We start from the raw sequence: 22,399 nt of genomic DNA, 5'->3' as shown, positions 1-22,399 counted from the left end.
GGTACTGTGGATGGACATGGTGCTATCCGCTTCCAGACCCACTTTCTCTCTGATGCGCTGACACCCAGGACCTTCAGAGTGCACCCAGCAGTGCATGAAACAGCCAGCCACAAGAGGTGAATTCGATCAGAGAATCAATACTTGCTCCTGTTTCATTGGCTTTATGCTTGCTGCCCCTCCTGACACCAGGCTAGAATCAAAAGATCAGGTAAGATGGGCTGTAATCGCTAGTGTCATTTAACAAGGTACAGCTGACAGGTGTTCTTATTGGCATGAGGGAGGTGCGTGCACTGCAGGATCACTTAAAAAAATCAGGCAGCATTAATGCGGGAGATGGTGTCTCATTTTAACACGTATGGAATGAAATTAACTGAACTGCTGTACCTTTTTTTGATTCAGCTGACGATTGAATGGTGCTGAGTGGCAAGATTGGCAGCTCGACTCGAATCATCAGTCAGTGCCAAAGGCTGAGATGGAATTGATCCTGCCCTGACTGATGCTTGAAGTCAAAAAGTAATGAATTCACTGTAAACTAAAAAAGCCCTACAGCACAGATAATTTATTCATTAGACGCCGAAGAAAATATAATTAAGTCGTGCTTTCTTTTCTAGTCTTACAATTTAGCCTGCTTTTTCTTTTCCTCTTGTGCTGAGTGCTGGCACTAAGAATTATTCTTTGGGAAATTTTTGGCCCCAAATCGAAATGAAAAGGAATCTAGCTTTCCCGCAGAAAGTAACATTGATTAAATGAATCTCTTTGGTGAAATAAATGACATGGAATGGATAATTAGATAGCAAGATTAATCACATCTTAAAATGACTGATCATACGATCAGTCACTTTCATTGCTTCTTAGTATCCAATCTGAGCTTCTGATAATGGGGATATGTACACAAAAAGTTGCCAGTGCAATCAGTACCATGAAACAAAAGCCTCATTATGGAAGTATTCTAATCCATCGTTCCTTTAGGTTGAAGGGAGATGAGTGTTTTTTTTTAATTTAGAGTACCCAAATATTTTTCTTTCCAATTAAGGGGCAACTTAGCATGGCCAATCCACCTAACCTGCACATCTTTGGGTTGTGGGGGGTGAAACCCACACAGACATGGGAAGGATGTTGTCTATATGGACTTCAGTAAGGCCTTTGACAAGGTCCCTCATGGTAGACTGGTACAAAAGGTGAAGTCACACGGGATCACAGGTGAGCTGGCAAGGTGGATACAGAACTGGCTCGGTCATAGAAGGCAGAGAGTAGCAATGGAAGGATGCTTTTCTCATTGGAGGGCTGTGACTAGTGGTGTTCCGCAGGGATCAGTGCTGGGACCTTTGCTGTTTGTAGTATACATAAATGATTTGGAGGAAAATGTAACTGGTCTGATTAGTAAGTTTGTAGACAACACAAAAGTTGGTGGAATTGCGGATAGCGATGAGGACTGTCAGAGGATACAGCAGGATTTTGATTGTTTGGAGACTTGGGCGGAGAGATGGCAGATGGAGTTTAATCTGGACAAATGTGAGGTAAGGCATTTTGGAAGGTCTAATGCAGGTAGGGAATATACAGTGAATGGTAGAACCCTCAAGAGTATTGAAAGTCAGAGAGATCTAGGTGTACAGGTCCACAGGTCACTGAAAGGGGTAACACAGGTGGAGAAGGTAGTCATGAAGGCATACGGCATGCTTGCCTTCATTGGCCGGGGCATTGAGTATAAGAATTGGCAAGTCATGTTGCAGCTGTATAGAACCTTAGTTCGATCATACTTGGAGTATAGTGCTCAATTCTGGTCGCCACACTACCAGAAGGATGTGGAGGCTTTAGAGAGGGTGCAGAAGAAATTTACCAGAATGTTGCCTGGTCTGGAGGGCATTCGCTATGAGGAGCGGTTGAATAAACTCGGTTTGTTCTCACTGGAACGACGGAGGTTGAGGGGCGACCTGATAGAGGTCTACAAAATTATGAGTGGCATAGACAGAGTGGATAGTTGGAGGCTTTTCCCCAGGGTAGAGGGGTCAATTACTAGGGGGCATAGGTTTAAGGTGCGAGGGGCAAGGTTTAGAGTGGATGTACGAGGCAAGTTTTTTTACACAGAGGGTCGTGGGTGACTGGAACTCGCTGCCGGAGGAGGTGGTGGAAGCAGGGACAATAGTGACATTTAAGGGGCTTCTTGACAAATACATGAATAGGATGGGAATAGAGGGATACGGACCCAGGAAGTGTAGAAGATTGTAGTTTAGTCGGGCAGCATGGTCGGCACGCGCTTGGAGGGCCGAAGGGCCTGTTCCTGTGCTGTACTTTTCTTTGTTCTTTGTTCTTTGATGTGCAAACTCCACACGGACAGTGACCCAAGGCCGGGATTCGAACCCGGGGCCTCAGCGCCGCAGTCCCAGTGCTAGCCACTGCGCCACATGCCGCCCTTAAGGGAGATGAGTGTTGACGTGTTATCTTTTTAATTCACTTTTGCTTTTTTTCTTGGTTCCTGTTATTAAGTTTCTGCATTTATAGTGTAGCTAGACTAATAACGTCTCCCAATGTCGAATGCGTATTCAGCATAACATTTTCATGTGCTGGTCTAATAGAAACTGGTTTAAAAGCACTGGTGTGGAACCGATGTAATGATGGCTGAAGTAATTTTTATTTGCTCCCAACATCCAATTTTAATTCCTTCGTGTCCATAGAACGCTGAGCTGTACTATTCGAACAGGTCTTTTATATTTTGTAGAGCACCGAAACGGACCATTCAGCTCTACACGTCAATTCTGGTGTTGGTGCGTGACCCTCCTTCTATCCTTCTTCACTGTCTTTTGGTCTCATCAACAAGTGGAGGCATCGTCTGGAATATTCCCAAAAAATGGCAAAGTGTCCGATTCTGTTTAAAAACCGACATATTTCTCCCCAGAGAAAGAGTCAGATTGTTGATCGCCAGCATGACCCCCCCACCCACAATGCTCATCAGCTCCGTCATGTCCCCGACCACCTCGGGGAGCTGCAATGGCCTCCAAGCACCCCCCCCCCCCGCCCCCCCCGCGTGTCATCACATTTGGTCTCCATTTGTAGAGGCCAGTATTGATTCCCGCCAAGTTGATGTCACGCCAGTGGGTGGGAACTTATGGGGCGGAATTCTATGTCGGCAGGATCCTCCACTCCACTGGCAGCGCACCCACACCCGCGGGTTTCTCGACGGAGTGGGTTGGTCACCAAGGAAAATCCCATTGACCGGCAGCTGGAACGGAGGATCCCGCTGCCTACAAGGGTGCACCACGGAGGAAAACATAGCTGCTGGAACAGAGAACCCCGCAGATGATGTTCCTGGAGTACTGGGGAGGGTTTTTAACTAACTTGGCAAGGGAGCGGAATCCTGAGATAAGGTTCATCAGGGTGAGGTGCACAGCCAAAATCGAGCATGTGATTCAGGAAGGCATAGACATTAAGGGCCAATTAAGTCACAAGGAAGTTTGGTAAGATTGGATGGTATTTATTTTAATGCAAGAAGTCTGACGAACGAGGCAGATGAATTGAGGGCACAAATTAAAACATGGGGATATGATGTCATTGCTGTCACTGAGACATGGTTGAGCGAGGGCAGGATTGACTGCTCAATATCCCAGGATATAGGAACTTCAGACAAGACACGGAAGGAGGTAAATGAGGAGGGGATATCACAATTTTGATCAGGAAATCAATTACAGCAGTAAGGAGGGACAACATCTTAGCAGGCTCTTCAAATTAAGCCATATGGGTCGAACTTAAAAACCAGAAAAGAGCAATCTTCTCTTAGATTTAAAGTAAGGGGCAGGAAGTTTAGAGGAGTTGTGAGAAAAAGCTTTTTCATCCAGAGGGTGATGGGGGTGGTGATACAGATCCTCATGACATTTAAGAGGTATTTAGGTGTGCACTTCCCAAGCCAAGGCATACAAGGCAATGGGCCAAATGCTGGAAAATGGGATTAGAATAGTTAGGTGGTTGTTATTGACTGACACAGACGTGATGGCCCAAAGGGCCTTTTCTGTGCTACAAAGAACAAAGAACAAAGAAAAGTACAGCACAGGAACAGGCCCTTCAGCCCTCCAAGCCTGCATCGACCATGCTGCCCGTCTAAACTAAAATCTTCTGCACTCCCGGGGTCCGTATCCCTCTATTCCCATCCTATTCATGTATTTGTCAAGATGCCCCTTAAACGTCACTATCATCCCTACTTCCACCAGCTCTTCCGGCAGCGAGTTCCAGGCACCCACTATCCTCTGTGTAAAAAAAACTTGCCTCGTACATCTCCTCTAAACCTTGCCCCTTGCACCTTAAACCTATGCCCCCTAGTAATTGACCCCTGTACCCTGGGAAAAAGTCTCTGACTATCCACCCTGTCTATGCCCCTCATACTTTTGTAGACCTCTATCAGGTCGCCCCTCAACCTCCGTCTTTCCAGTGAGAACAAACCGAGTTTATTCAACCGCTCCTCATAGCTAATGCCCTCCATACCAGGCAACATCCTGGGAAATCTCTTCTGCACCCTCTCTAAAGCCTCCACATCCTTCTGGTAGTGTGGCGACCAGAATTGAACACTATACTCCAAGTGTGGCCTAACTAAGGTTCTATACAGCTGCAACATGACTTGCCAATTTTTATACTCCGTGCCCCGGCCAATGAAGGCAAGCATGCCGTATGCCTTCTTGACTACCTTCTCCACCTGTGTTGCCCCTTTCAATGACCTGTGGACCTAGGTAGAACTCGATGACTCCACAATTTGGCGTTAAGCTGATTTTGCATATTTCAATGAATATAAATCAATGGTAATCAGGATTGTGCCCTCACTGATTGTCAGCCTGATTACGTCTGCTGGGAGAGCCCAGGAACATATCATTCTGGGTTCATGCCAGCGCACAGCCGTTCCGGCCCTCACGCAAGAGTTTCCGACCATAACAGAATTTGCGCCGGGCGTAAAGGGGCTGTATAACCGCTCCGATTGTTACTAGGTCTATCTATCAAACCCTTTCATAATCTTGAAGACCTCTATCAGGTCACTATTCAGTCTTCTCCTTTCCAAAGCCCTGGCCTGTGTAATCTTTCTTGATAGCTTTCGATTCTCATTTCCAGTACTTGTGTTTTGATAAAATAATGGATGCTGGATTTCTGAAATGGAAACAGAAATTGACGGAAATACCCCGCGGGCCGGACAGTATCCGCAGAGTGAGAAACAGAATTAAAGGGCCGGAATCTCCGTCCCGGGGGGCTCGGAATGCATTTCCCGATGGGACGGAAAATCGGGCGTCGGAGAAAAATCAGGATCGGCTCTGGGTGCCGACCTGAAGGTGATGCTCCGACACCTCCCCCCCCCCCCCCCAGCAATGTGACACGTTCCATGCTGCACGTCAGTGGGAGCATGTAAATAAATGCAATTGGGTCGTAATGACCCAAGGCCGTATGCTCCGCCCCCCCCCCCCCCCCCCCGTGACTCTCTGATCCCCGCAGCCGGGAATCACTTGAAATCTGTACAATCGTAGACCTGGCGTGGTGGTCCTCGCACTGGGACAACAGGGCTCGCTTGGTTCACTGCGCCAGGACCACGAAGATAGAGACCAACTGATCGCCAGCCCTCCTCGTACTGCAAATCGGTTCCGGCTCCACGTCCCATCCCCACCACTGCACAGCAGTCCCCATCTCCCAGATTGCCCGGTGCCCCTCCCATCCCAAAGTACAGGGGGCCGGATAAAGAGACCCCCTGCAGGACCCCTGTGATATGGAGGCACCCATCAGAGACCCTGTGATATGGAGGCACCCATCAGAGACCCTGTGATAGGGACACCCCCCCCCCCCCCAGGGATGCCCCTGATGAAAAGGATCCCCCAGGGATTCCCCGACTAAAGGGAACCCCCAGGACTCCCTGGCTAAGGGAGCAGCCAACCCGACAGACACCACCCCCCACATGAAAGAGACCCCCGAAGGGGTTACTCCCTTGGCCCATAGCGAGGTTCAGTACGTTAGGGCCACGTGTGCCCTTTACGTTCCCATTGAGAGCATTAACTCTGGAGCAATTCAGGACATGCTAATAGGCCATCACTCTGCCCGGTGAATCTAGAGCAATTCCTATTCCCACCAGCCGCGAGAGCTTGACAAGCTGGAGCTACTTGTAAACACTCCACTCCCCAGAAATCTCATTCCAGTCAAGAAGATGGCCCAGAGAAGAGCAGCACCAGGCTTCACCAACTTGGGGCTCGATGCGACGTTGGATTCGGTGGAGGAGGGGCGAGACTCCCTCTTCCGCAGGGTGGGCAGGAGGCTCCATCCGGGGTCATCAACAGAGATGGCAGAAGCAGTTAGCACCATGAGCCTCACCAGGTGGACTGGCACGCAGTGTCGCAAGAAGATGAGCGACCTCCTGAGGGCAGCACGGGTGAGCCACCCACCCTGTTCCACTGGCATCACTCCTGTCCCTCACTCCTCCCATCACACCCCCAATCCCATGGAGGCCAATCAACCTCCACCTTCCTGCATCTCACCCTACATCAAATCCCAACACCTTTTTTGTCCTCTTTGGCCAGGAGCCCTGGACACACATGTCTCCAACTACAGACTGCCTCCATGCGTCTCACTTCACACAAGATATACTTCTTGCAACACCTCAGTTGTTGGACTTTCCACTGGCTTTTGAACCAGACAAAGCTTCACTCCCACCTATGATCTAGCCATGTCATTACCTGGGATAAATTTTACCCCTGAAAAAGTTAATTTTCTGTTATTCCGACCACCACTTCACCGTTTTTCACCAGACTCTCCAACCTTACCTTACATAGTGGCACACTCCTGCTCTCTCCACTAATTCTACATATTACCACCTTTTTTTGGCACTACTCCTTCCAAGTTACATATCTCCTTAAGTCTTACAATTAAAGATTGATTTGCTCCTGTATCACTTAAGTTCTTAATCTCCCTACCTACTCCACTTTCCCCAGTTTCTATCCTTCACAGATTGAAATTGAAGTTAAAAATCAGACATTGCTTTGTTTACCAATTCAAAATCATCTGCCATCTCTGTTGCCAATCTGGCAGTTTTAACTCTTTGCTCTTCCACATACGTTCTCACTACTGGGGGAAGGGAATCTTTCAATTCTGCTAAAAGAATCGTTTCCCTTAGAGCGTCATACATTTGATTTATTTTTAATGCTCTTATCCACCTATCAAAAGTATTTCGTTTAATTCTTTCAAATGCTATATACGTTTGACCTTTGATTTCTAAACTTTTGGCTGTAAGCATCTGGCACAATTTCATATGCAGCCCTTAATATGGTTTTTCTCACCTCATCATAATCCCTAGATACCTCCTCTGATAGTCACTCTCTCTACCTACCAGCTTTTTTTTTGAACCAACACTATTCACATTGTCTTTGGGCACTTCAATTGTTTAGTTACTTCCTCAAATGAAATGAAAACAGCTTCCACATCTTTCTCATCAAATTTTGGCAATACTTTTAATATATTTAAACGTATCCCCACTAACCTTTTAACTAGGAAGTATTTCTTCTTTCTCTGGACCTTCCTCAACATCTGCTGTTAACTCCAACCTTTTATGTTGATATTCTCCTTGCAATTCCAGTTTCCAAAGTTCAAATTCTCTCTCTTTCTCCTTATCCCTTTCTTCCTTTGTTAATTTTTACATCTCTACATCAAACTTCCTCCTTTACATTTCCTTTTGAAAAGTCCTTTCTTTTTCCTTTTGGTCCATTTCCAATGTCTTCACTTCTATTTGTATTTGAATTCCAGCAAATGGAATACTGGAGCAGTGACTGGCTGAACTGCGGTCCTTGAGCCAAGCGCACTCCTAATGTCCGCCCATTTCCGCCCCCCGCCCTCTCTGCGTCCATCCCAGACTTGTCAACCACTCACACCCTTCTGGCAACACTGAGGCAGTTTGAACATTGTGCACAGGTGTGTAATGTGAAAACATACATTACAGATTGGTGCCCTACCCCCTATCGCCTGCACCCGTAAAAACCTAACTGGTATATACTTTTCTGACCTTACGGGCTCTAACACTATGCCGAGCTGGATCCCCAGACAATACATCAGGAGTAGAGACAGCCTTCTGTGATTCCGCCCTGCATTAAGGGTCTCCGTTGGCGGCCGTCTTCTGGGGCCACCGGGCCTGTATGGGTCCCGCTGCTGCTTGATTGTCCCAGGTGGTGTGGTGCGGCCCTGTTCTGCCCGCTGCCCCTGTGATGCGCCAGAGTCTGAAGGGGGGGTTGTCCGAGCTGCCGCGGTGTCCGCCACCTCCCCTGCGGGAGTTACCGGCATGGGCGGCACCACGTCCTCCTCCCTCAGGGTGCCCAATAGATCCCGGGCTAATCCATGGGATGGGGTGCGAGCGGAGCTAACTGCTGAGGCTCCCCTACCATCTGGTACTGCCAGTCCTGGAGGCCCGCTGCCGTCTCGGCCAGGGTCTGCATGCTCGTGGTCATGGAGGACACAAGTGGGCCACCTCCGCCTGGGACAGCGCCACATCACCCATTGGCTGTGCCACCAACTTCTGGGCCTGTACCACATAAACTAGTGACCGCGCCATCTCCCTCTGGGATTGGGCCACCTTCCTCTGGGACTGTGCCATATCAGTCAGCGCTTAGGCAATGCCACTGCCACTCACTGCCATGGCCCGTTGTGGCTGAGCCACGCACAGGAGCATCGCTGCAATGTCCAGGTGGCTCTGGCACAGGGCAGCCCTGTCGTGAGTCTTGACCACTGCCTGCACAGAGTGCCCCAGGCCTTGGATATGCTGATCCATGACCAAAACCCTTGCCTCCAAGGCCTCCACCACAGACGCCATCCTTGCAGTGTTGGCCTGGGTGGCACACGTGGCCGGCACCACCTCCTGCTGCTGCACGTGATTGGACTATTCCAACTGCACATGCAGGTGCTGAACGCTTGCCGACAACCTCTCTTGTAGTCCCTGGCTCTGTGACTCCATCTCCACAATCGATGGGACTGTCGGTTCCAGAAGCCCAAAACCCATCTGGACGGGAGCTTGTCCCTGGGGTCGGCCCACCTTCCGACCGTCTGCCCCATCGGGAGGTCCTACTTCCACCTGCTGCCCTGGAGCATGTGTGTGGTGCACACCAGGTAGTGTCCCAGGAGCCTCTTCACTCAAGCCCAACCGAGGTGAGTGTCTCCGGGATGGTGGAGGGTGTTGGAGACAGCTGTGACGGGAAATCTGTCATCCCCGGACTCGAGCTCCGGAGTGTCCTGCGATTCGGTTCGATGCCACCCGTCCATGGTCGGCACCTGGGGTTCTGGCTGTGGCTGGGGTCGGGGTGGGGCAGACATCAGAAGGGCCCGCCCCATCACCAACAGCTTCTGCAAGACACAAGACAAGTCACATGATTAGACCGTGGGGTGGGGGGAGGAGGAGTGTGGGTGGTGGGGTGTGTTGGGGAGGGCTGAGTGGGGTGTGTTTGGGAGGGAGGGAGGGCTGGTGGTGGTTGTGGAGTGGGGGTGTGGGTATGAGGGTGGTGTGGGTATGAGAGTGGGTATTGTCATAATATACACCAGTATATCATGGTGCAGACACACACACACACACTGATGGACATGCAGTGGGACCAATCAGCATGCACAACACCGCAGCCAATCACCAGTGAGAGCACACGCGCTATAAAGACAGGGGACAGGAGAGTTCCTGCTCATTCTAGCAGCAGCCAGCTCAGAGCACAGAGCTCACAGCCTGCAACACAGACATTCACCATGTGCTGAGTGCATCACCTGGTTAGGATTAGGCAAGGGTCAACAGTTAAAGCTGGTATTGCATTTACCCACAGTTCAAGTATGTTAATCGAGTTAACCTAATAAAAAAAATAGAGTTGCACCACGTCCAGTGTTGGTGACCTGTTTGTGATCCAAAACACCCAACACATCATGGTACAAGGAGTGGTTGCATACTCGCACTTCTGAGACCCACCTGCAACTAATCAGCATTCCGGCATCCTGAAGTATGCAGAACATCAACCCACCGCCGCCTCTCCGCATCGCCGGCACCTCAGCATACAGTGACAACCAGCAACGATACCCAGGCAAGGTGTTCAAGATCCAGGTTCCGCAGCAGCTCCAGTGCCACGGCGATCTCCGCGAAAACTGGCGGGCATTCCGCCAAAAGTTTGAAACCTTCCTGCTGGCAGCCGAACTAGAAGAGCTGGCCGATCCTGAAAAGACAGAGCTTCTCCTCACCATCGCCGGTGCCAGAGCAGAAGAAATCTTAAAAAAATTCAAGTTCTCCAATGGGCAAAACAGGAGCGACTTCCAGGCAGTCCTGGACAAATTCGGCAAATACTGTGAGGAAAACACACTCCAACCAGCAACGAAAGGTAAGAGAAGCACCAGTACTCACCTCGAGGCCGAAATCCCGGAGCAGAGAACGATTTTGGTCGGCGGCCATCTTTCTAAAGGGACTGCACTTGCGCGACGCCGCGCATGCGCAATCACGAAAACGGCCATCAGTAAAGGAATCGCGATCTGCGCATGTGCAAATGCCTCCTACGTGCTACATCACGTGCATCATGACGTCAGAGGCCCCAGACCATGCCCATTTTAAAGGGGAAACGCCCCAAATCGAAGAGAAAATCTTTTAAAGCTGTAAAACAACCTTCCTTCACCAGGAATGACAGCACAATGCCTCAAATTGAACCAGGAAATGAAATAAACCTCCGAAGAACCCTGCAACAAGCAGTTAGCTACCCCCAAACCGAGTCCGATTCCGACTTCCCGCAGGCCAGTGACACCGAGGGCCCGAGGGAGCCTTTTCGAGTCGCTGTTATAACAAAGAACAGGCTGTCCCCGAATCAAAACCACCAGCCGCTGTTGGTGCACAGCATTGATCCAGATGACGAGTGGTGTGCCACCCTGACGCTCAACCGATCCCAGATACGATTGCCTGGACACTGGTGCTTCCGCTAATCTCCTAGCGTGGTCAGCCTTTCAGACCCTTGGGGTTAAACCAACCATTCTTCCGTCGACCTGCCAACTAGTGGACTACAATGGCAACGTCATTCCTGCTACGGTTTATGCCAACTCGAAGTGACGCACAACTCGCGAAAAGCCAACCTTCCCTTCGAGATCGTGGGCTCTCGAAGGACTCTATGCTAGGCGCACAGGCGTGCAAACTCCTAAACCTCGTTCAACAAGTACACTCTCTCTCCAGAGGACACGGCTGCCTTCCAGGATGCGGACTTCAGGGCGCAACTCAATGCCATCATCGACCAGCACCGTGACGTTTTCAAAGGCATGGGCACGCTTCCATACACTTACAAAATCCTGCTCAAACAAGCCTGTGGTTAATGCAGCTCGCAGAGTCCCAGCACCCCTCAAGGACCGCCTCAAGCAGCAGAAGGAGTGCTCTCCAGAGTGACGGAACCAACCGACTGTGTCAGTTCCATGGTGTGCATAAAGAAGCCCTCCGGCGAACTCCGGATCTGCATTGAGCCAAAGGATCTGAATCGCAACATAATGAGGGAGCATTACCCTACCCCCAAGCATGAGGAGATCACGTGCGAGATGGCTCGGGCCAACATCTTCACCAAACTTGACGCCTCAAAAGGATTCTGGCAAATTCAACTAGACTGGTCCAGCAGAAAGCTGTGTACCTTTAATACTCCGTTTGGCAGATACTGCTACAGCAGGATTATTTCGGCATCAGAAGTATTCCACCGGATCATGGAGCAAATGATGGAGGGCATTGAGGGTGTGCACGTCTATGTTGACGACATCATCATTTGGTCCACCACCTCGAAGGAGCATATCAGTCGCCTCCAGCGCGTTTTCAAACGAATATGGGACCAAGGCCTTCACCTCAACAGAGCCAAATGTTCCTTCGGCCAGACAGAACTCAAGTTCCTAGGGGACCACATCTCCCGGTTGGGTGTGCGGCCGGATGCGGACAAGGTGGCAGCCATCACGGCCATGCAGAAGCCAGCGGATAAGAAGGCGGTCCTCCGATTTTTGGGCATGGTCAACTTCCTGGGGAAGTTCATCCCCAACCTCGCCTCCCATACCACAGCTCTCCGGAACCTGGTCAGGTAGACGACAGACTTCCAATGGCTTCCTGCCCACGAGCACGAATGGGAGGAGCTTAAGAACAAGCTTACCACGGCCCCGGTATTGGCATTTTTTGATCCCACGAAGGAAACAAAAATTTCAACGGATGCCAGCCAATCCGGCATTGGGGCGGTGCTCCTGCAACTCGATGAGGCCTCATCATGGGCCCCCATTGCATATGCGTCACGTGCCATGACCCCCACGGGACAGCGCTACGCGCAGATCGAAAAGGAGTGCCTGGACCTGTTGACTGTGAGTCGACAAATTTCATGATTACATGTACAGCCTCCCCCAATTCATTGTCGAGACCAACCATCGCCCGCTGGTCAACATTATACAAAAAGACCCGAATGATATGACCCTTCGCCTCCAGCGCATTCTGCTTAAACTCCGGCGGTACGATTTCCAGCTCCTATACACACGGGCAAGGACCTGATCATAACCAACGCTCTGTCCAGGGCAGTCAGCACCCCGTGTGACCCAGAGGGGTTCGTCTGCCAGGTTGATGCCCTTGTGACTTTCACGGCCTCCAATCTGCCGGCCACGGATGATTGCCTTATCCACATTCGCCGCAAGACTACGGCTGACCCCCTACTACAGCGTGTCATGCGCCACATGACGGACGGGTGGCTCAAGGGCCAATGCCCGCGGTTCTACAATATCAGAGATGATTTGGCAGTAGTCGATGGTATCCTCCTGAAGCTGGACCGCATCGTGATCCCGCACAGCATGCGCCAGCTCGTTTTCGAACAGCTACACGAGGGCCATCTTGGAGAAGTGCCGACGGAGGGCCCGAGAGGCTGTGTACTGGCCCGGCATCAATAAGGACATCGCCAACACAGTGCTCAACTGCCCCACCTGTCAGCAGTTCCAGCCGGCCCAACCACGTGAGACCCTACAGCCCCATGGGTTGGTCACGTCCCCTTGGTCTAAGGTAGGCGTTGACCTGTTCCATGCACTCGGTAGGGACGATGTTCTGATTGTAGACTATTTTTCGAACTACCCGGAGGTCGTACGCCTGCACGACATCACATCATCGGCGGTCATCCCTGCCTGCAAGGAGACCTTTCCTCGTCACGGCATCCCACTCACTGTGATGTCGGACAATGGCCCCTGCTTCGCGAGCCAGGAATGGTCCAACTTTGCCAGCAGGTACAACTTTGTGCATGTGACATCCAGTCCCCTGCACCCCCAATCCAATGGCAAAGCGGAAAAGGGCGTCCACATCGTCAAACGGCTCCTCTGCAAGGCTGCCGATGCAGGATCCGACTTCTACCTCGCCTTGCTGGCCTATCGTTCGGCCCCACTCTCCACGGGCCTGTCGCCAGCCCAGCTGCTCATGGGTCGCACCCTCAGGACCACGGTGCCGTCCATTCACGTCCCAGACCTCGACCACGTTCCGGTCCTTCAGCGGATGCAACAGTCTCGTGCACAACACAAGGCGGCGCATGACGCTCGAGCAACTGATCTCCCTGCTCTGGCGCCGGATGATAACGTCCGCATCCATCTCCCGGAGGGTGGCTGGTCTGCAACTGCTATGGTTCTTCGGCAGGTATCTCCCCGCTCGTTCCTGGTTTGTCTGCCAGATGGTTCCGTTCGCCGCCGCAATTGGCGTGCCCTTCGTCTCGTTCCACGCTCGTTACATGATCCTCCACCGGTGCCACGCCCTCCTGTTGTCCCCAACCCCAACCTGGACTATGTGGAGATTCCGAATACTCTGCATCCTCCTCACTCTGCCGTGGCCCAGCCCGTTCCTCAGCCGATGGCTCCTGACCCACCCTTGAGGCGGTCAACCAGAATTCGTCACCCACCTCAGAGACTTGACTTATGAGTTTTACGATGTTGGACTCTTTGATCTGTTCTGTTATCCTGTTTCATCGTTCCAGTAGTTTGTAAATAATGTTCATTTTGTTGTTGGTGTGACACCCTATTTCTCTGCACCAGGCACCTCCCCGTGTAAATAGATTAGCCTCATGTACATAGTCATGCAAATAACACGCACACACATAGTCAGGTACATCCACTACACAACGTTTATTGTCACGCAGGCACTTATTCTTTATATAAAAGGGGGGATGTCATAATATACACCAGTATATCATGGTGCAGACACACACACACACACACTGATGGGCATGCAGTGGGACCAATCAGCATGCACAACACCACAGCCAATCACCAGTGAGAGCACACGCACTATAAAGACAGGGGACAGGAGAGTTCCTGCTCATTCTAGTAGCAGCCAGCTCGGAGCACAGAGCTCACAGCCTGCAACACAGACATTCACCATGTGCTGAGTGCATCACCTGGTTAGGACTAGGCAAGGATCAACAGTTAAAGCTGGTATTGCATTTACCCACAGTTCAAGTATGTTAATATAGTTAACCTTATAATAAAATAGAGTTGCACCACTTCCAGTGTTGGTGACCTGTTTGTGATCCAGAACACCCAACACATCACCGATGGCTTTGAAGCAACTGTAATAACCACTATGCTACCATGCTGCCTTTGGCGGTAGATAGCAGATGGTTTGGAAGGTGCTTCCTCAGGAACCTTGGTGAGTTCCTGCAGTGCATCTTTGACCAGAAACTGAATTGGACTAGCCATATAAATACTGCGGCTACAAGAGCAGGTCAGAGGCTAGGAATCCTACAGCCTACACCTGACTCCCGAAAGTCTGTCCACCATCTACAAGGCACAAGTCAGGAGTTTGATTAAATACTTTCCTCTTGCCTGGATGAGTGCAGCTCCAACAACACTCAAGAATCACGACACCATCCGGTACAAAGCAGCCAGCTTGATTGCTATCCCTTCAACAAACATTCGATCTCTCCACCACTGCCCAACAGTGGTAGCCGTGTGTACCATCTACAAGATGCACTGCAGGAACTCACCAAGGTTCCTGAGGAAGCACCTTCCAAACCATCTACCATCTACAGCCAAACGCGGCACGGTAGCAAAGTGTTTGTTACAGTTGCTTCAAAGCCATAGGGTCCCAGGTTTGATTCCTGGCTCGGGTCACTGTCGGTGTGGAGTCTGCACGTTCTCCCTGTGTCTGCGTGGGTTTCCTCCGGGTGATCCGGTTTCCTCCCACAGTCCAAAGATGTGCACGTTAGGTGGAAGGGTGGATTGCCCTTAGTGTCCAAAAAGGTTAGATGGGGTTACTGCTTTATGGGGATAGGGTGGAGGTGTGGGCTTAGATAGGGTGATCTTTCCATGGGCCTGTGCAGACTCGATGGGCCGAATGGCCTCCTTCTGCCCTGTAAATTCGATGTGAATTCTCTGATCCAGAAGAACAAGAGCAGCAGATAGGTGGGAACACCCCCTCCAAGTCACTAACCATCCTGACTTTGAAATCTATCGCTATTCCTTCACTGTCACTGGGTCAAAATCTTAGAAAACCTTCCTTAGCAGTACAGTGAATAGGTGGAGCTACACCTCAGTGACTGAAGTAGTTCAAGAAAGCAGCTCACCACCACTTTCTAAATGGCAACTAGGAATGGCAATTAATGCTCACCAAACCAGCGACGGCCACATCCCATTGTTACCACACCTTGGGCAAGTGCCTGACCAATTCCAACCCCCCTTGACTTGGAGTCACTACACAATTGAATTAATCAATAACTCTTAGGAAAATACCTGAAGTCTTTGGCCCAATAATTACAGTCACCTGGTTTGTAAATTTAAACACAATTACTTTTTATATATAACAAAACTATAATGAAATATGCAGCAAATCCAACTGGTTAATTTTTATCTAAATCCTAATTCCCTCCCCCCCCCCCCCTACTTTAACTGTCCCCCACCCTCTATACACACACACTCACAAACACACATCACACACACACGCAAGAGAGGGGTGAAAGTATTAAGGATGAAAGTAAAAAGATAAGAATCTTTGTTTCAGATGATTTTTTCTAGCACCTTTCTTCTCTTCAAACGTTCCTTTCAGTTCAAGGTTTTCACTGTAGATTAATTCATGTCTCTGCAGTTTCAGAAATACAGCAGCCTTTCGGGAGAAGTCCTGAGAGAGAGCAGGTCCTTTCCCCCCCAAGTGTCCAGGATTCACACTCTGCTTCCCTTAGGTCTCCGGAAATCATCCCTCTCAGACAGATAGGATCTAATCACCATCTGTTATCGGGCAGAAATGACTTTTTGGCCAATTCATCGGTCACCACCCAACCGATCAATCCAAGTCTCACCCCATCTCTCGGGTGCCACAAGGTCTGAGTTTTGCTGTGGCATAATGGTATTGCCACTGGACTCGTATTCCAGAGACTGAGGGACCCAGGTTCGAATTCCAACGTGTCACTTGGTGAAATTTGAATTGAATAAAATCTGAAATTAATGTCTAATGATGGCCGTGAAACCTTTGTCGATTGTTGTAAAACCCATCTGGTTCATCAATTGCCCATAGGCAATCTGCCAGCCTTACATGGTCTGGCTTATGTGTGACTCCAGATCCACAGCAATGTGGTTGACTCTTAAATGCCAATTAGTGATGGAATCATAGAATCATTGAATCCCTACAGTGTAGAAGGAGGCCATTTGGCCCATCAAGTCTGCACCGACCCTCTGAATGAGCACCCCACCCAGGCCTAATCCCCCAACCTATCCCCTTAACTCCACCAAGGAGCAATTTGACATAGCCAATCCACCTAACTGTGCATCTTTGGACTGTGGGAGGAAACCCACGCTGACATGGGGAGAATACGCAAACTCCACACAGTCACCCGAGGCCGGAATCGAACCAGGTGCTAACCACTGTGCCACCGTGCTGCCCTGATGGGCAATAAATGCTGGCCTTGTCAGCAACGTCCACATCCCATGAAACAACATTAAAAAGACTTTTGGCCCCCAAAATTATAAAATATTTTCCGAAGTCACTTTTAAATGTGCGTGTATTTAACAGTCATGCATTATGTGTGCTCTTCAGACAATTGTGTGTGTATGTGTGTGGCGGCTGGGTGGAACCTGCACATTTTCAAATGTCAGCCCAAACTCAGTTGGCCCCACTCTCAACTCTGAGTCAAAGGGTTCCAGGCCCAAGTGTCAGTCCAGGACTTGAGCTCAAAAACTAAGGTCGATACTCTGGTGCGATGCCGAGGGAGTGCTGTGCTGTCAGAGGTGCCAACTTTCAGATAAGACGTTGAAGCTCCCTGCTTGGGTGGATGGTCCTGTGGCACTGGTTTAGCTCACTGGGGCTGGTTTAGCTCACTGGGCTAAACAGCTGGTTTGTCATGCAGAACAATGCCAGCAGCGCGGGTTCAATTCCCGTACCAGCCTCCCTGAACAGGCGCTGGAATGTGGCAACTAGGGGCTTTTCACGGTAACTTCATTGAAGCCTACTTGTGACAATAAGCAATTATTATTATATAAATGCAAGTCTTTTTTTCTCTTATTGTCTTTAATAATTGGAATACTTGTCCATGGAAATATTATAGAGTTTCCAACAGATCCCCCATGGCAGAGCACCCAAGGATTCAGGAGCTTACGATGCGAGCAGGGGAGCTTACAAACATCAAGGGCGGAATTCTCCGGTTGCAACCTGGCAACAGGAAATTCCCGCCCGAGGTCAATGGCGATCTTGCGGCGGGCGGGGGAAAATGTCCGGTACCAAGTTCTGGCACGCTCAACCAATAGCCGACCCTGCTGATGATCATTGACAAAGAGCTAACCCTCAGAGGAAGTGTAGACGCGTAATATAGCCAAGTTTTTGTTGACTTTCGTTAGCTGCGAGTAGCCCTGAGAGTACTTCAGGAACTTGAGCCTTCAACTATTTGGACAGATGCCCCACTGAGCGGATAACCTTGTTAGTGATGTGTTATGTACTCTGGGATAACACAGGCTGCAACTGGATGCAGCTTTAACCAAAAGATACTCCAGACCTTGAAGTTAGTTCAATCTAATTTATTGAACCAGTAGCACAGTTCTCAATGAGTTCAACTCTCTGCTAACCTAAGTGTGGTTACTCTGTCTGCCTGAACCAGACTAGCTCTTAGCCACGTGCTGGAGGTGTGATACTGTAAATACACCTGCCATGATATTCAAACATACATCATAACACATACATAATGATAGACAGAGCAACGGACCAATTATCACACATAACACGACAGCCAATCACAGACAAGAGCAGACACAGTATAAAAAAAGAAACACGACACTTCCTGGGCAGTCCATCTGGAGACGGCACAGGGCCAGGACCTCCAAACAAGACACTCACACTGCCACAACGTGCCGAGTACCAAGTTTGATGTATAAATAGTTTAATGGAATAAAACTGCGTTGTACCAATCACAACCATGTTGGTTCGTCTGTACCTCAGAACACCCAACACTTCAACACCCTGACTCACTCTGCAGATGTTCATCAGTGGAAAGAGTGCCTTGTGCCTTTTATAGTGAGATACCACCCCTGAGTTTCCTGCCTGCTCATTGGTCATGTCCTGTTCTCTGTGTTCATTAGCTGCCTGTCTGTATATCATTATCTGCATGTCTGCATATCATTACAATTGGGTTTTATTTGCTCGGCGGTCTTCCCTTCTCACCTTGTTCAGCTGTGATTTGTCACTGTCTAATGAATTCAGAGCCAATCAAGTGTAACTGTGGCTTTGACTTTGCATATCAAGTGTGACACATGAGGTGCGACACAGAGAGTGGGACAGGCGAAGATAAAGCACACTGGTCACTTTCTGTATTCAGCAATATTTGAGTTTGTGAATGAGCTGTGTCCTTGTAATAGTCCGCTTGCAGGATTTCAAATTAACTTTGAAGTAACATGTGAGAACGCCACTTGATTTGCGGGTTTGGCTGACGTTTTAAGATCATTTTCACGACAATCTAACCGAAGGCAAGCAGATAATTAATAAAGGTTTATGCTTAAATCCATATTTCACCAGCAACTGGATATTATCAATGGCTCCGAGATCAGCTCCCAGGTTAAATGCCAGACGGGACTGACTGATCACAGTTTACGGATCATCGTGAAAGGCAGCTTCCAGTGGGTGGTTAGCTGGTTTAGCACACTGGGCTAAATCGCTGGCTTTTAAAGCAGACCAAGGCAGGCCAGCAGCACGGTTCAATTCCCGTACCAGCCTCCCCGAACAGGTGCCGGAATGTGGCGACTAGGGGCTTTGCACAGTAATTTAATTTGAAGCCTACTTGTGACAATAAGCGATTTTCATTTCATTTCATTTCAGTGCACCAGCTGAAGTGGTTTACAAGATAAGGGTGTGTTATACATATATTTTTATTCATTTATGGGATGTGGGCGTAGCTGGTGAGACCAGCATTCCCATCCCAAGTTTCCCTCCAGAAGGTTGTGGCGAGTTGCCTTCTTGAACCACTGCAGTTCCTGAGGTGAGGGTACGCCCACTGTGCTGTGAGGGGGGAGGGGGGGGGGGGGGAGGGGGGGGGGGGGAGTTTCAGGATGTTGCCCCAGCGACAGTGAAGGAACGGCGATACATTTTCAAGTCAAGGTGATGAGTGACTTCGAGGGAAACCTCCAGGTGGTAGGATTCTTAGCTTTCTGCTGCTCTTGTCCTTCTAGATGGTGGTAGTCATGGGTTTGGAAGGTGCTGCCTAAGGAACCTTGGCGAGTTACTGCAGTGCATCTTGTAGATGGTACACACGGCTGCTACTGTTCGTCGATGGCGGAGTGTTTGACTGTTTGTGGAAGGGGGAGCAATCAAGCGGGGTTGCTTTGTCCTGAATGGCGCCGAGCTTCTTGAGTATTGTTGGAGCTGCACTCATCCAGGCAAGTAGAGAGTATTCCATTACACTCCTAACTTGTGCCTTCTCGATGTTAGACAGACTTTGGGGCGTCAGGGGGTGAGTTACTCCCCCACGATTTCTAGCCTTTAACTTGCCCTGGTAGCCACAGTGTTAATGTGGCTAGTCCAGTTCAGTTTATGATCAATGGTAACCCCCAGGATGTTGATTGCGGGGAATTCAGCAATGGTAATGCCATTGAATGTCAAGGGAATGTATCGGGAAGTTGAATCTACAGAATTCAAAACAAAATATCGTGATGTTGGAAATTGGAAACAGAAATGGAAAATGCTGGAGAAGGTCAGGCGGGGAGTGTAAGCAGAGAGAGAGAAATAGTTTAATGTTTCAGGTCGATAACCTTTCAAATCAACTCTTATATCTAATGCCTTCTCACAACTTCAGGGTCTCACAAGTGACGTATTATTTTTAAATGTGGTCAATGTTCTGCAGACTGCCACTGTGGCGAATGTCCACACTCTGATCCTTAAGCCACGCATCAGATGTTTGTTGCGCTTCTGAGGGTGTTGTTGAGAGAGGAATTTAGAACGGTTTTCTCTTTGTTCTTTTTCAAAGTGACATCTCACCAGCCGGCCAATGGGGTTTCCATTGTGAGCACCCCCATGCCATCGGTAAATCCCTGGGCTGCTGGCTCAACGGAGAATCCCGACTGCGGAGAATCCACCCCATGGTTTTACATATTTGTGGTCACTAGCAGTGGCCAGCAGCAGGTTTATGGAGTGTGTTCGACCAAATGGCTCTTTATTAAGCGTCAGGCCTTCCCTTTCTAGGTTTCCCACCCAATTGGGGCAAGAGGACTTTTTTCACAGCCGATCATTGTGCAATGCTGTGTTGCACCCAAGCCAGCTCTGGTACCATCACAACTGGTAAGTGTAAAGTAGCAAAGCTCTTCCAACAAAGAATTTAGATCCAATGGTGAAGGGAGGGGCAAAAATCAGGAGATTACTTGAACAGTTCAAAACCCAAGAATACCACCGTATTCGCTCGGGAATTCACTGTTTACCCAGTGAGATACTCCATTCAGTATTTGAGCATTGCAGGCTTTTGTATTGTTAACTTGTGTTGAATTCACTGGGGTTTTTATTCCCTCAACTTATAATCCTTCGCCGACAAACAATCACACGTGTGACTGACTCCAGCTCCCTCTCATTAGTCACAATGACAGCACCATCTTCCTGATTCAAGTCTTTGAAAAAAAAACTCTTTGTAATATTTTATGACATGAATCCAATGCGAACGAGGGATGGAGGTTAAAATAAGTTCAGCCTGGACCACATTACAATAAATTTACCCTTATGGTAACATCAGCAAAAAGCTGACTGATTTTACTTCACATCAGAATTCATGTAAATGTCACAGTGTCTGGTAAACTGCTGACGTTAAATTGCCTCTTCCTGCAACTTTACTTGAATAATATTATTGTGAAGTGAAAAGTCAAAAATGGCAATATTTCCTTGAGTACTCATCTTTTAACATGTTTAACATCTTGGCAATTTTTTTTTAGATGGAGCAGATGATTAAATTGAAATTCCTACCTCATGACTTGAAATAAAATGCATTCAGTCGAATTCCACTACGATCCTTTGAAGTATGCTCTAATTATTCTTTACCCGATCCGCTCCAGGAAACTTGTTGAATAACTAGCATCTTCATCCACATACTCGAAGGAATGTATAATGATCTCTGTACGTGTATATACACAAGGGGTTAATGTACAGTCATTACAGTTAAATGATCACTAGTGGGCAAAACTAACAGGGGGTATAAATACAGGCACAATCTGTTTCCCCACTGTCTTCGGGTGTGTTGTGACTAGAGAACAGAGGTGTAGAGTTAGCTCAGAGTGCAAGTATAAATATTCATAGTTTAATCTAGTTCTATCTTGTTTAATTCAATAGCTAGTAAAATTATTAAAGAATCAAACTCACAAGTTAACTGATTAGTTACTCAATAAATTATTTCTTTTCACTGGACGGCTTTGAGTATTTATCATCATCAAAGTTAAGAACTTCTCAGCATAAACAAATGAGTAGCATATATTATTTCAAGTAATATAACATGGTACCAGGCAACTAGCTTTAAGAAAGATTACTAGTAAGATTAGACAAGAAACAAGAAAGAAAACAAAGAGAACCAGTATCGACTATTCGACTGTGGAAGACTTTGCAGCATTCGGATCCTCGACGACCAATCGACTCGATGGACCACGTTCAAGCTCCATGTCAACTAAAACTACCGGTGACTTAAACTCAAACTGGAAACTCTTTAAGCAGCAGTTCCAAATATATTTGGAAGCGCATGATTTAGACACATATTCTCTGAGGGGGAGGACAAAAGCAAATTTAATGTAATAACCGCGAAGTCTGATGATCACTGCAAGATGCAGACTAATGAGATCTTGGAACGTTTCAGATTTCAGAACGGTTGCAGAAAAATGGCGAACCAATCACAAGCTTTGTCACCGACTTAAAGTTGCTGGCACAGACATGTAACTTTGCTGATTTGCATGATTCACTAATAAGGGATCAAATTTTTTATGGACTTCG

General features: G+C 48.7%; 1 long non-coding RNA gene across 1 annotated transcript; it reads left to right on the top strand.

Annotated features, from left to right (window-relative positions):
• LOC140427257 (uncharacterized) lies at positions 1–21,730 on the top strand. The gene is made up of 3 exons (XR_011948412.1): positions 1–208; positions 20,624–20,719; positions 21,358–21,730. It is a non-coding gene; the product is annotated as an uncharacterized lncRNA (long non-coding RNA).
• The last annotated feature ends 669 nt before the right edge of the window (positions 21,731–22,399 follow it).

The sequence above is a fragment of the Scyliorhinus torazame genome, chromosome 7 (assembly GCF_047496885.1).
Source record: "Scyliorhinus torazame isolate Kashiwa2021f chromosome 7, sScyTor2.1, whole genome shotgun sequence".
In the NCBI taxonomy this organism is placed as follows: domain Eukaryota; kingdom Metazoa; phylum Chordata; class Chondrichthyes; order Carcharhiniformes; family Scyliorhinidae; genus Scyliorhinus; species Scyliorhinus torazame.
The sequence above is the reverse complement of the archived record's forward strand: the minus strand, read 5'-3'. Positions and strand labels throughout refer to the sequence as shown.